This window comes from Cervus canadensis, chromosome 1 (genome assembly GCF_019320065.1).
Source record: "Cervus canadensis isolate Bull #8, Minnesota chromosome 1, ASM1932006v1, whole genome shotgun sequence".
Lineage (NCBI taxonomy): Eukaryota > Metazoa > Chordata > Mammalia > Artiodactyla > Cervidae > Cervus > Cervus canadensis.
Genome location: NC_057386.1, coordinates 121,437,040 through 121,452,236, shown reverse-complemented (window position 1 = coordinate 121,452,236; position 15,197 = coordinate 121,437,040). Strand labels below are relative to the sequence as shown.

General features: G+C 38.1%; 1 protein-coding gene across 5 annotated transcripts in view; it reads left to right on the top strand.

The window, feature by feature from the left end:
- TAOK3 (TAO kinase 3) overlaps window positions 1-15,197 on the top strand; it is a 188,589-nt gene that overhangs the window by 69,225 nt on the left and 104,167 nt on the right. Inside the window, exon 1 of one of the 5 annotated variants that reach the window (XM_043440223.1) lies at window positions 7,522-7,540. The exons of the other annotated variants lie outside the window; for them this stretch is intronic. The gene's annotated coding sequence lies outside the window, so the exon portion shown is untranslated. Of the gene's footprint in view, window positions 1-7,521; window positions 7,541-15,197 lie in introns of those variants that run through there. 5 annotated transcript variants of the gene reach the window in all.

Genomic DNA, 15,197 nt, shown 5'->3' with positions numbered 1-15,197 from the left:
GGATCGAACCCTGGTCTCCCGCATTGCAGGCAGATTCTTTATCATCTGAGCCACCAGGGAAGTCCAAGAAATACAGTAGTTTGGATTAAAATGAAAAGCACCTTATATATAACCTGGAATTACCAACTGTTCTACTCATATTCCTGAATATTATTATATTTTTGTTACACTTTAAACAGTGTGCTTTATCTGAATAGACAGTAGTTATTTTTTAATTCTTAGTAGAATTTTGCAGATAACTTTTTACCATGTGATTGATCACAGTAAAAGAACATAATTTGGGTATTTCCTTTATTCTTTCAACAAATACTTGTCAAATGCCTGTTATATAACAGGGGATAACAGAGGAGAAACAATAAAAATATAAACAAGCATACATATAAATAATTTCAAAAAAATAATTTCAGATAAGTTCAAGTGCTGTGATGTAAAGGAAAACATAATGATAGTCAATGAGAAGGGGGAAAAGTACTTTAGATAAGGGTCTTCCGGGAGGGGCTCTCTGAAGTGGTGACATTTGAGCAGAGATCTTCAAATCCAGAAGGAACCAGCCCAGTCAAGCTGTGAGGTATGAAAAGAAGCCAGTGTGGCTGAGGTGTGGTGAAAAGGAGCAGAGAATGACGTGGAATACAGTCAGGCAATTAAGGAAAGGCAGATCACTGGCAATTAAGGAAAGGCAGATCACGTAAAGTTTAACCTTAGGACATTTGACTAATAGTTGTCATAATATGATCTCTCTTTAACCAATGACTGGTATCTGAGGTTTTTAAAACTTACTCTTTAAGCCCTTTACCTTCCATTCTAGTTCTTAGGGCATCTTTTTACCTTGTTCACTTCTGCTGTGACTGTGGCCAGTATACATCATTTAAAAAATTCTTGCTAATCACGAGAAAGAAGAAATCTTTCCAGGAGTAGGTAGCAAACTCAGGACTGGAGACTTAAGGAAACATGTGAAAATTTGTAGTGGAAGACATTGGAAGTAATAGAAACTGGCCTAGGAAATAATGCCTTTCCTACCCAAAGACAGCCTCTTAAATACGTAGTTGTCTATTTTCTGAAACAGTGAGGTGCTAGCCAAATAGTTCAGTGGCTTTATTTCATTAGTCAGTTTTGCTTCCCATATCATAGTTGTTTAAAAATCCATATTCATACATAATAACTCAGTTTTCCCTATCTATATTAAATTTACTGTAGGTACTCAATAGCTAGATGCAGTAAGCAAAATGTGGTTTGAAATATTCATTCTTTTTAAACTTTTAGGTGTAAATACTTGGGCATTTTCCAAAGTTTTAGAATGTATATACAGTAATGAAATGTCGCATATTTTAACCATGAAGACAGTAAAAATGTCACCCATTCTACAGAAAAATAAACTGAGGTACAGAGGTTAAATGGCTGGCCTAAAATGTTATATTGTCAAAGTAAAAATTAAACTGCTGTTTAATTAAAGATAGATGATTACCAGTCTCCTCATTCTATTCCTTTTTTTTCTTTTTCAAATGCAAGGAAGTTGTAATTCAGAAAAGGCCCATGTATCTTTTACCTAGTTTCACCAGGTTTTAAGCTTTTGCCATGTTTTGTTTTTATCATTTTCTCTTCCTTGTTCCCTTGAAGCATCTAAGAAACAAACATTCTCACATACACACACGTATAAAATCTGGTCATTTGCCAGTATATCATACCAGGGCATTCTAGGAGATCTGAGTCAACAGAACCTGAAGATTATGTATTAGCTGCTGCCTACTCTAATCATATTATATCCATTCCTCCCATTTTTAATACTAGAACAGTGATTCCTAATGCTGAAAGTGCAGTGTATTATTCAGAATGGGTGCAGGTGAGGTCTTTTGAAATTTTAAATTGTTTGAAAAGAGGACATGGTTTTAAAAATATTTATTTATTTGATTGCACCACTTAGGATCCTAAATATTAGTTGAGGCAGGTGAGCTCTTTAGTTGAGGGATGTGAACTGGTAGTTGTGGCATAGAATCTTATCCCTCCTATATTGTGCAAAGTGAAAGTCACTCAGTCGTATCTGACTCTTTGAGACTCCATGGACTGTCCATGGAATTCTCCAGGCCAGAATACTGGAGCGGGTAGCCTTGAGCTTCTCCAGGGGATCTTCCCAATACAGGGATCAAACCCAGGTCTCCTACATTGCAGGCGGATTCTTTACCAAATGAGCCACCAGAGAAGCCCAAGAATACTGGAGTGGGTAGCCTATCCCTTCTCCAGTGGATCTTCCTCACCCAGGAATCGAACCGAGGTCTCCTGCATTGCAGGCAGATTCTTTACCAACTGAGCTATCAGGGAAGCCAAAGATGGGTACAACATAGGACAGAAACAGTATAGACCTAACAGAAGCAGAACATATTAAGAAGAGGTGGAAAGAATACACAGAAGGGCTATACAAAAAAGATCTTAATGACCCAGATAATCATGATGGTGTGATCACTCATCTAGAGCCAGATATCCTGGAGTCTGAAGTCAAGTGGGCCTTAGGAAGCATCACTACAAACAAAGCTAGTGGAGGTGATGGAATTCCAACAGCTATTTCAAGTCCTAAAAGATGATGCTGGTAAAGTGCTGCACTCAGTATGCCAGCAAATTTGGAAAACTCAGCAGTGGCCACAGAACTGGAAAAGGTCAGTTTTCATTCCACTCCCAAAGAAAGACAGTGCCAAAGAATGTTCAGACTATCGCACAATTACACTCATCTCACACGCTAGCAAAGTAATGCTCAAAATTCTCCCAACTCAGGCTTCAGTAGTACGTGAACCATGAACTTCCAGATGTTTAAGCTGGATTTAGAAAAGGCAGAGGAACCAGAGATCAAATTGCCAACATCTGTTGGATCATAGAAAAAAGCAGGAGAGTTCCAGAAAAACGTCTACTGCTTTATAAACTATGCCAAAGCCTTTGATTGTGTGGATCACAACAAACTGGAAAATTCTTCAAGAGATGGGAATACCAGACCACCTTACCTGCCTCGTGAGAAACCTGTATGCAGGTCAAGAAGCCACAGTTAGAACCAGACATGGAACAACAGACTGATTCCAAATTGGTAAAGGAGTACATCAAAGCTGTATATTGCCGCCCTGTTTATTTAACTTATATGCAGAGTATGTCATGCAAAATCCTGGGCTGGATGAAGCACAAGCTGGAATCAAGATTTCGAGGAGAAATATCAATAATCTCAGATACGCAGATGATATCACCCTTATGGCAGAAAGTGAAGAGGAACTAAAGAGCCTCTTGATGAAAGTGAAAAACCTGGCTTAAAACTCAACATTCAAAAAAACAAAGATCATGGCATCCAGTCCCATCACTTCATGGCACATAGATGGGTAAACCATGGAAACAGCGACAGACTTTATTTTCTTGAGCTCCAAAATCACTGCAGATGGTGACTGCAGCTATGAAATTAAAAGATGCTTGCTCCTTGGAAGAAAAGCTATGACCAACCTAGACAGCATATTAAAAAGCAGAGGCATTACTTTGCTGACAAAGGTCCGACTAGTCAAAGCTATTGTTTTTCCTGTAGTCATGTATGGATGTGAGAGTTGGACTATAAAGAAAGCTGAGCACTGAAGAACTGATGCTTTTGGACTGTGGTGTTGGAGAAGACTCTGGAGAGTCCCTTGGACTGCAAGGAGATCAAACCAGTCAATCCTAAAGGAATTCAATCCTGGATATTCATTGGAAGGACTGATGCTGAGGCTGAAGCTCCAATACTTTGGCCACCGATGTGAAGAACTGACTCATTGGAAAAGACCCTGATGCTGGGAAAGATTGAAGGCGGGAGGAGAAGGGGATGACAGAGGATGAGATGGTTGGATGGCATCATCGACTCGATGGATATGAGTTTGAGCAAGCTCCAGGAGTTCGTGATGGACAGGGAAGCCTGGTGTGCTGCAATCCATGGGGCTGCAAATAGTCAGACACGACTGAACTGAACTGAACTGAACTGCGAGTCTTAGCAACAGGATCACCAGGGATGTCCTAAAATGGCATGGAATTTTTGTATTTGTCAAAATTGGGCTAAGATTTTCTTAAAAATTGACAAACTGGACTATAAATTAAAGGACTGAACAGATTTATTCACATTATTGGCAATTCTTTTATATCCTAGAAAGCTTTTTCTTTCCACATCGTTGAAATAAATTTAAAGAATAATTTATTGAGAAGCCTTGTTTCAGTCAGGTGGATCATCAGATGGAAAAGCATCTGTCTGCAATTCCAGAGACCTGGTTGAAACCCTGGGTCAGGAAGATCCCCTGGAGAAGGAAATGGCAATCCACTCCAGTACTCTTGCCTGGAAAATCCCATGGATGGAGGAGCCTGGTAGGCTACAGTCCATGGGGTCGCAAAAAGTCAGAGACGACTGAGTGTCTTCACTTTCTTTCTTCCTTCTTTCTTTCTTTCATCCTGTCTTTCATTCTTCCTGTCTTTCTTTACACCTAAGTAGAGCTAAATTTCTTTAGTGGTTCACTAGTTCCCCTCTTCTCTGGTCCATGAGATTGGAAGCAATATTTATTTAGGAGGAGATTGAATTTACTATAAGTATCATTTGCTTGTGTGGTTTGTCTCTCCTACATTTTAAATACATAAAGGATAAAACTTTTCCTCTGGATATTAAATTCAGTTGCTTTTATACTTTTTCTATCACTCAAAATTAATTTAAAAATTTGAAACTATCCAAGGTCAGTTGTTAAAAGACTGTTTACTTTTTAAAGGCATTTTAGTACTGCTATTTGTTTGCTTATATATTATCTATAATAGATGTGGGTTCATATATTTTTGAAAACAGCAGTTCCTGTGAGAGAGAATTGCTGAAACAGTGTAAGGCAACTTTCAACGGGATTAAACTGCTCTGACATGTATCCTGTCAGCGTATATGGATGCTTGCCCTTCTGCCAGTGGCAAAGCAAAATTAAAAGTGACTAAGAATGCTGAGTTATTCTTGCAATATTAGAAATTAGGCAAGAGTTAAAGTTTTAAATACTTTCTTGTTTATTAAGGCATCTCTGAAAGTCCCAACACAGGATTACCTCCTGTACAGAAGATTTTGGAACACTTAGGCTTCCCTTGTCTTGAATTGGCACGCTACAATTTGCTGAACAGAAATTCTCAATGGTGACTTTTTTTTTTAAAGCACTAAGTGAAAAGAAAGTTTTAGACAGAAGGGCTTGATCTTCTGGTTTGGTAAAGAAAGTCAAAAGATTAAGCGGCTAGTATTCAGGAATATTGTCGGCTAGACGGAATCCTTTATAATTTATCAAGTCATTAATTTCTGAAATCTTTTATATAGCGATTTAACTGAAAACTGTACCATAGTGGTTGAGAGAATGAGCTTGAGATTGAACAGTCTAGATTTAAATCCCAGCTCTACATTACACTAGCTCTGTGAAGCTCGGTCTCAGATTTTTATCTGTAAACTGAGATCTATAATGGTAAGTCTTTCATAGTATTGTGTTAAAGTTTAAATGAGGTAATATATAATGCATGGTACATAGTGAACTTTGAATAAATGTCAGTATGGTCATGACAGTGTTGGTTACATTAAGCCAGGGCCTACTACTGAAAGCAGCTTTTACTTCCTTCTTTCCTTAGTGCCTATAACAACTAAAATACTTGCTTGTTGATTTTCTCTTTTACATTTGTTCTAAGCTCAGTTCATTTGTCAAAAGCAATAATGAATGAATACTCTAAAAGAAAAAGACTGAAGTCCTGTAAACCAATATAAGTGAAATTTTTGCCTTGTTGATGGAAGGCAGGCCTAAGGAATGGATTCTAAATTACTTAATGTAAAGATGGCCAGGTATTATGACTGCCCATGTGGAAAAAATACAGTATAACAGGATTAAATTTTATTTAATATGTAATATAGATTTTATTTCACTGAAAAAAATAATACATGCTAATTTCAACTCTCAGGGATGTTTCTCAATGTTTAAATGATGTATTACCAGGTGCCGGTTTCATTAAAAATGGGCTCTTGAACGAGTAAGTTGGGAATGCTGACAACTCTGAAATTATTGACATTTGGGTACCAGGTAGTTCAATAAAATTACAAATTTTCAAAATAAAGGTCAAGATCATTTTGAAGTAAAGCAACCTGGAGAAATAATAATTTTAAAACACTTGGAGGAGTGATGCTTATCATTTAACAAAAAAAAATTTGCCATAATATTCCTGAAACTCATAAACAACTTAGTGTATTTGGTATCTGAATTAGTATAATTAGTATAATTCAACAACATATTTTGGTCAAATGCCAACCAGTTTGCTAGGCACTGGAGATAGAAATATGATCCCTTGTTCCTAGGACCCTAGTGTAGGGTCCTAATGGAGAAACATTTACCTAAGACAACCTAAATCTGTGTTTATACCATGTATATAAATGTTCACAGTGCCCTTCTGTGGAAACATAAAGGAAAAAACCCACCTCAGCCTGGAGGAGAGTCAGAAAAGTTTCTCTGATGAGGTACTGTATAAGCAGATTCTTGAAGAAATTCTAGATATCTCAGAAGAAAAGAGTTTGCCAAGAGATGCTTCTTGATATCCCAGGGAAGTAGTCTGAAATAGCTGGGGGTCCAGGGTGAGGCCCTGAAGTTACTAAGGACAGAGTTCAAGAGCAGACAAGGAGCAGATCACAGAGGATTTTATTTGCCATCTATTTACAAGGAGCTTGGATTTTATATCCTATACATGATGGGATTAAAGGGTTTTAAACTGGAGAGTGGTGTGGTGAGATTTTACTTTCAGGTTGATAATGCTGGCAGTAGTGTCGGGAATGGATTCCATTCATAAACAGCTTTACAGAGGTTTTTTTCCTTGTTTTTTTTTTAATCAAGTGGTATATAGAGAACTGACAGGGTTCATTCACTTTCTGAATTTCAAGTAAATCACTCAAGTATGAAGAAATTGCTTTAAATACTTGAACAGGAAAGTACTTGTAATCACTTATATCTTGTGGAATTTATACATTTGAGGTTCTCATTCAGAGTAGTATTGTTCAAAGATCAAATAAATGCAGAGTTTTAGGAAACATATTTTAGGTCAAGATTTTATACTTGAAATCAAGTATGTGTGCTCTAATTACCATATTTATTTATGTTTTTTAAGTTATTTGGTAGAAACTAATGGAGTAATTGTAAACTTTTTCTTGTAGTTCAAAAAATAATATTTCCCTACCAGATTCTTTGAATTACCAAGATATATTTTTGAATGGAAAGGATTATCAAAGGATTAGTTTCTCTAGCTACCTGAAAAAAAATACATTTTGTCTATTAGTTTAGTAAATTGTTTGAAATCTTAGTCCAAAAATTGATTAAGGAGGTGGTCTTAGTCTGCCCAGGCCGCTATAACAAAGGACCACAGACTGGGTGCTTTAAACAATAGAAATTTATTTTCTCACAGTTACAGAGTGTGGGAAGTCCAGGAGCACGGTGCCAGCACTCAGTTTCTGGTGAGGTCTCTCTTCCTGTTCACCTTCTGGAGTTGCGCTCGTACAGCCTTTCCTCCTTACGTGTGTGAGGTATGTGTTGCGGAGACAGATCTTTCTTCTCTTCCTCTTCTCATAAGGTCACCAATCCTAACAGATATTCCCTATCCTTATGATTTCATTTAATCTAAATTACTCCTCAAAGGCTCTATCTTCAAATATAGTCACAGAGAGCATTCAGTTCAGTTCAGTTACTTCATCATGTCCGAGTCTTTATGACCCCATGGACTGCAGGATGCCAGGCTTCCCTGTCCATCACCAACTCCCGGAGCTGGCTCAAATTCATGACCATCGAGTCAGTGATGCCATCCAGTCATCTCATCCTCATCCCTTCTCCTGCCTTCAGTCTTTCCCAGCATCAGGGTCTTTTCTAGTGAATCAGTTCTTCACATCAGGTGGCCTAAGTATTGGAGTTTCAGTTTCAGCATCAGTTATTCCAGTGAATATTCAGGACTGATTTCCTCTAAGATTGGTTTGATCTTCTTGCAGCCCAAGGGACTCTCAAGAGTCTTCTTCAACACCACAGTTCAAAAGCATCAATTCTTCAATGCTCAGCTTTCTTTATGGTCCAACCCTCACATCCCTACATGACTACTGGAAAAACCATAGCTTTGACTAGACGGACCTTTGTTGGCAAAGTAATGTCTCTGCTTTTTAATATGCTGTCTAGGTTAGTAATAACTCTTCTTCCAAGGAGCAAGCATCTTTTAATTTCATGGCTGCAGTCAACATCCACAGTGATTTTGGAGCCCCCCAAAAATAACGTCTGTCACTGTTTCCACTGTTTCCCTATCTATTTGCCATGAAGTGATGGGACTGGATGCCATGATCTTAGTCTTTTGAATGTTGAGTTTTAAGCCAGTTTTTTCACTCTCCTCTTTGACTTCCATCAAGAGGCTCTTTAGTTCCTCTTCACTTTCTGCCATAAGTATGGTGTCATCTGCATATCTGAGGTTATTGATATTTCTCCTGGCAATCTTGATCCCAGCTTGTGCTTCATCCAGCCTGGCACTTCACATGATGTACTCCTCATATAAGTTAAATAAGCAGGGTGACAATATACAGCCTTGACGTATTCTTTTCCCAATTTGGAACCAGTCTCTTGTTCCATATCCAGTTCTAACTGTTGCTTCTTGAGCTGCATACAGATTTCTCAGAAGGAAGATAAGGTGGTCTGGTATTCCCATGTCTTGAAGAATTTCCCACAGTTTGTTGTGATCCACACAGTCAAAGGCTTTGACGTAGTCAATAAAGCAGAAGTAGATTTTTCCTGGAATTCTCTTGCTTTTTCTATGATCCAACGCATGATGGCAATTTGATCTCTGGTTCCTCTGCCTTTTCTAAATCCAGCTTAAAACATCTGGAAGTTCATGGTTCAAGTACTGTTGAAGCCTGGCTTGGAGAATTTTGAGCATTACTTTGCTAGCGTGTGAGATGAGTGCAATTGTATGGTAGTTTGAACATTCTTTCACATTGCCCTTCTTTGGGATTGAAATGAAAACACCTTTTCCAAAAAAAAGAAAAGAAAACACCTTTTCCGATCCTGTGGCCACTGCTGAGTTTCAAAATATGAATTTTGAGGGGTATATAATTCAGTGCATAGCAGAGGCCAAATGGGCCTTTTTCCATAGACGTAAATATAAGTATACATTATAGGTTGCTTAAGTCATGTCCAACTCTTTGTGACCCTATGGACTGTAGCTCACCAGGCTCCTCTGTCCATGGGAATTCTCCACGCAAGATTAGTGGAGTGGGTTGCCATACCCTCATGCAGAGGATCTTCCCAACCCAGGGATTGAACCTCTGTCTTCTGAGGCTCCTGCATTGCAGGCAGATTCTTTACCACTGAGCCACTGGGAAAACCCCAAATTTAAGTATACACAATTTAATTTTTATGTTTTAGGATCCCTATGTCTGGGTTTTTAAGGTCCCTAAAGCTTTCCGGGCCACAAAGTAGAGACAGGAGAGAAACTGTCCCAACAAACAAATGAGAAAAGAACGTGCTAATAGCTGTGGCATTTTAGAAAAATTGCATGCCAGATAATCCTTCATTAACTCTAAGAAGGTTTATTTTCAAAGCACTTATTGCTGCATGTTCTTTTATCTCCAGTGCCTGGCATTGTTAATCCTGTAGCAGGGAGTCATAAGTTATAAATACAGGACTCTCGCAGTGCCTTCATCAATGGCAGGTAAAATTCACAGAGGCTAAAAGTGTTTTTATCTTTAGCTTTTCTTTTATTTGAATTTGGAACAATTAAAGTGAAGATTACTGGCAATTTCAGTTATATTGAACTCAGGACATTTTCTGTGTGTGTGTGTGTGTATTTGAATAAGATTTTAAAACCACTCAACATGCCATAATCATACACATATTTTTAAGTTTTGTTGATTTACAATGTTTTGCTAATTTCTACTGTACAGAAAAGTGATCCAGTTATACATTTTTTAAAATATTCTTTTCCATTATGGTTTATCATAGATACTAAGTCTAGCTGTCTATGCTATATAGTCAGTCAGTCAGTTCAGTCACTCAGTTGTGTCTGACTCTTTGCGACCCCATGGACTGCAGCACACCAGGCTTCCCTGTCCATCACCAACTCCTGCAGCTTACTCAAACTCATGTCCATCGAGTCAGTGATGCCATCCAACCATCTCATCCTCATCCCTTCTCCTGCCTTCAGTCTTTCCCAGCATCAGGGTGTTTTCCAATGAGTCAGTTCTTCACATCGGTGGCCAAAGTATTGGAGCTTCAGCCTTAGCATCAGTCCTTCCAGTGAATATTCAGACCTGATTTCCTTTAGGATTGACTGGTTTGATCTCCTTGCAGTCCAAGGGACTCTCCAGAGTCTTCTCCAACACCACAGTTCAAAAGCATCAGTTCTTCAGTGCTCAGCTTTCTTTGTAGTCCAACTCTCACATCCATACATGACTAGTGGTAAAACCACAGCTTTGACTAGACAGACCTTCGTCAGCAAAGTAATGTCTCTGCTTTTTAATATGCTGTCTAGGTTGGTCATAGCTTTTCTTCCAAGGAGCAAGGGTCTTTTCATTTCATGGCTGCAGTCACCATCTGCAGTACTTTTAGAGCCCAAGAAAATAAAGTCTGTCGCTGTTTCCATGGTTTACCCATCTATGTGCCATGAAGTGATGGGACTGGATGCCATGATCTTCATTTTTTGAATGTTGAGTTTTAAGCCAGCTTTTTCACTCTCCTCTTTCACTTTCATCAAGAGGCTGTTTAGTTCCTTTTCGATTTCTGCCATTAAGTATGGTGTCTGCATATCTGAGATTATTGATATTTCTCCCAGCAGTCTTGATTCCAGCTTTTGCTTCATTCAGCCCAGTATTTTGCATGATGTACTCTGCATATAAGTTAAATAAGCAGGGTAACAATATACAGCCTTGACGTACTCCTTAAGACCTTGTTTATCTGTTACACATATAATACCTTACATCTGCTAGTCCCAACGTCTCACTACATCCCTCCCCTAACCCTCTCCCCCTTGACAACCACAGATCTGTTATCTATGTCTATGAATCTGTTTCTGTTTCTTAGATAGGTTCATTCGTTTCATATTTTAGAATCCACATGTAAGTGGTATCATACATAATCATAGACTTGTAGAGTTGAATGAAACTTAGAGATTATCTGAGTTAGCCCCAAAACCAGGAAACTGAGGCTTTGAGAAATTAAATAACTTAATGCTGAAAAGCCATTTGGGGACCAGTATGGAATTAGGACCTAAGAGTTCTGTCTTTCACTTAGAATTCTTTCCACTGAATCAGGATGCTTGCAATCCACGTGGCAAGTTTCTGATCATTAATTTAATTGAGACCATAATGACACCAATGCATTGCTGCTAAACTATTTAGAAATTACTTAAGCCATGCTAGATCCATTCCAAATCTAAAATTCTGATTATAAAGAGAATGTAAAAAATATACAGGTTAACTTAGCAATTGCAGGTCATTTGGTTCATTTTATTGCTGTACTACACATATTTTCTTTTTTCAAAATACATTTCCAAGGACAGAAAAACAGGGAACTATTTTATATATATATATATATATAAATTGGCATGAAGCAAAAGCCAATTTATTTTAAAATTTGAATTTAATTTCTCTCTCTTTTTTTTTTTTTTTTTGGTCATGCCACATGACTCATAGGATCTTAGTTCATTGACCAGGGATTGAACCAGGGCCATCAGCAATGAAGATGCAGAGTCCTAACCACTGAACTGCCAGTTGATTCCCTAAATTTTATTTCTGATGCTATTCTTTTGACTATTCATCTTAATTTGTTAGACTCAGAGAAGTAATTTTTACCTTTTGATTATATATAAAATGGAATGAATGTGTAATTAAAGATATACTGTACTTAGTACTTACATAACAACACTAAGGATTCAACTTTAAATATTTCTCCCAAATTTTATTCTCAGCCTTTCTCTCTGCAACTTTTGCCAAAGTTACCATTGTTCCCTCTTGAGTTTCTTATCTACCTTACACAAATAATTCCACATCTGAATCTCTGACTCCATTGTTTCCCCTGAACTTCAGCCTGTATTTCTTCCTCCTTGCTGTATATTTCTACCTGGATACCCATCTGGCACTTAAACATCATTTTGGCTGGGATACACTTACCATCTTTCTACTATTAAACTTCTGCCTTCTGCTGAATTCCCTATTTTTGTTTATAGAACAGTTACCTTCTTTTTCCCTTGATTTTAGAGCCTCAGAGCTAACTTTGACTTCTGTATCTTTTTCATGCTATGTAGCCCATCAATTACTGGTTCTATGACCATGTTATTACTATGTTATTTTTGAATCCAGAGACATGGTACCTGCCTTCTGCTTTCAATTTTATTCCCAACGTTATAGAAGAATATTATCATTCTTTCTTGCTTGGTAGCCCTAACTTGACCTTCCTGCTCTAGTGTCCTATTCCAGTCCATTTTTTAAAAAGATATTTTTAGCTTACTTTTTCAATTACAATGGAGAAAATATAGCACGTACAGAAAGGTAAAAAGAAAACAAAATGCCTATGTTCCCAATACCCAAAGATAATCACTGTTAACATTTTCATCTATATTCTTCCAATTTTTTTCTATGATGTGTGCATAATGTTTTTAAATATACTATTTCAATTCTAACCTGTATATTACTCCCAAACAACTAGAGTGTTTTTCTTGAAGACTGATTTTAATATTAAATGATCTTATTATTTACAGTTAAAAAGCTTAAAATTCTTTGCATGGTATTCAGTCTTGACCTGGACAGTCTAGATCCTTTAGACTCTTCCAGCTTTGTTTCCAAAGGATCCTGTCCTGAACCTGCAAAACAACCCCTTTAATTACTTGCCAGTACATGCTGCAAGCTCCAATTATTTCCTGTTCATTACATAGCATTCCAAATGCTATTTCTACCATGAAGCCATCAATCACCTGCCCATCCCCAACCTCTGCTCCTTAGAGTTAGAAGTTCTCTCTCCCTCTTTTGAACTTCTATAGTAGTTGCAACATGCACTTGTTCTAAATAATTATTTTCTGGTGAACACATTTCAGGGTTATGTATTTTTTAACACATAGCATGATGTCTTTAAGCATAGCAGGTATCCAGTAAGTGTTGAATGAATGAATAGTTGAACACTGCTTTGGGGTCATTATACCATTTATTAAACTCATAAGAAGGCTAAGATTTTGTATATATAGAAAAAGCTTAAGCACATAGGACTTAGATTAGAAGGAATTGAGTAACGAGACAAAATTAAAAACTGAAATGCTCTAAATCCAAGTTTGTTTCTTATCCTCTGGGCTATGAATGAGTTCAGTTCATTCAATCAGTCATGTCTGACTCTTTGCGACCCCATGGACTACAGCACACCAGGCTTCCACATGCGTCACCAACTCCCGGAGCTTGCTCAATCTTATGTGCATTGAGTCAGTGATGCCATCCAACCATCTCATCCTCTGTCATCCCTTTCTCCTCCTGCCTTCAATCCTTCCCAGCATCAGGGTCTTCTCAAATGAATCAGTTCTTCGCATCAGGCGGCCCAAGTATTGGAGTTTCAGCTTCAGCATCAGTCCTTCCAATGAATATTCAGGCCTGATTTCCTTTAGGATTAATTGGTTTGATCTCCTTGCTGTCCAAGAGACTCTCAAGAGTCATCTTCAACACCACAGTTCAAAAGCATCAATTCTTCGGCGCTCAGCTTTCTTTATAGTCCAACTCTCACATCCATACATGACTACTGGGAAAACCGTAGCTTTGACAAGATGGACCATTGTTGGCAAAAAAAAAAAAACTCTCTGTTTTTTAATGTGCTGTCTAGCTTGGTCATAGCTTTTCTTCCAAGGAGCAAGCATCTTTTAATTTCATAGCTGCAGTCACCATCTGCAGTGATTTTGGAGCCCAAGAAAATAAAGTCTGTCACTGTTTCCATGGTTTCCCCATCTATGTGCCATGAAGTGATGGGACTGGATGCCATGATCTTCATTTTTTGAATGTTGAGTTTTAAGCCAGGTTTTTCACTTTCATCAAGAGGCTCTTTAGTTCCTCTTCGCTTTCTGCCATAAGGGTGATGTTATCTGTGTATCTGAGGTTATTGATATTTCTCCTGGAAGTCTTGATCCCAGCTTGTGTTTCATCCAGCCTGGCACTTTACATGATGTATTCTGCATATAAGTTAAATAAGCAGGGTGACAATATACAGCCTTGACGTACTCTTTTCCCAATTTGGAACCAGTCCATTGTTCCATGTCTGGTTCTAACTATTGCTTCTTGACCTGCATTCAGATTTTTCAGGAGGCAGGTAAGGTGATCTGCTACTCTCATGTCTTGAAGAATTTTCCAGGTTATTGTGACCTACACAGTCAAAAGCTTTGTTGTAGTCACTAAAGCAGAAGTTGATGTTTTTCTGTAATTCTCTTGCTTTTTCTGTGATCCAACGGATGTTGGCAATTTGATCTCTGGTTCCTCTGCCTTTTCTAAATCCAGCTTGAACATCTGGAAGTCCACGGTTCATGTACTGTTGAACCCTGGCTTGGAGAATTTTGAGCATTACTTTGCTAGCGTGTGAGATGAGTGCAATTGTGCAGTAGTTAGAACATTCTTTGGCATTGCCTTTCTTTGAGATTGGAATGAAAACTGACCTTTTCAAGTCCTGTGGCCACTGCTGAGTTTTCCAAATTTGCTGGCATATTGAGTGCAGCACTTTCACAGCATCATCTTTTAGGATTTGAAACAGGTCAGCTGTTATTCCATCATTTCCTATGGGTTGCCCATCACTTGAACATTATCCCATCTTGGATTCAGGAGGGAGGCAGTGGTCCTCCTTCTCCTATGGATATGGAAGAAGCACAAGTAGATATTCATTTATTGATTGCCTGGCAGCTGGACATGGACTTGTGTCTTTGATCACTCAGATGCTCCCACCCAGGACTTTGAATCTTGAGAGCTTAGGGCATTACAGAGACAATTTCTAGCAGTTGTGGTATTAAGAGTCTAGGAGAATAGTACACCTGAAACTAATACAACATTGTAAATCAACTGTATTCCAATAAAAATTTTAAAAAAGAAAAATCTAAGAGAACAGAAACAAGTGGCAATGGCATCAGCAGATGGTTACTGTGTCATGATCTTGATTATGCCTTTTTTCTTCTAGGGCCTTCTCTGTTTTTTGAGCATCCTG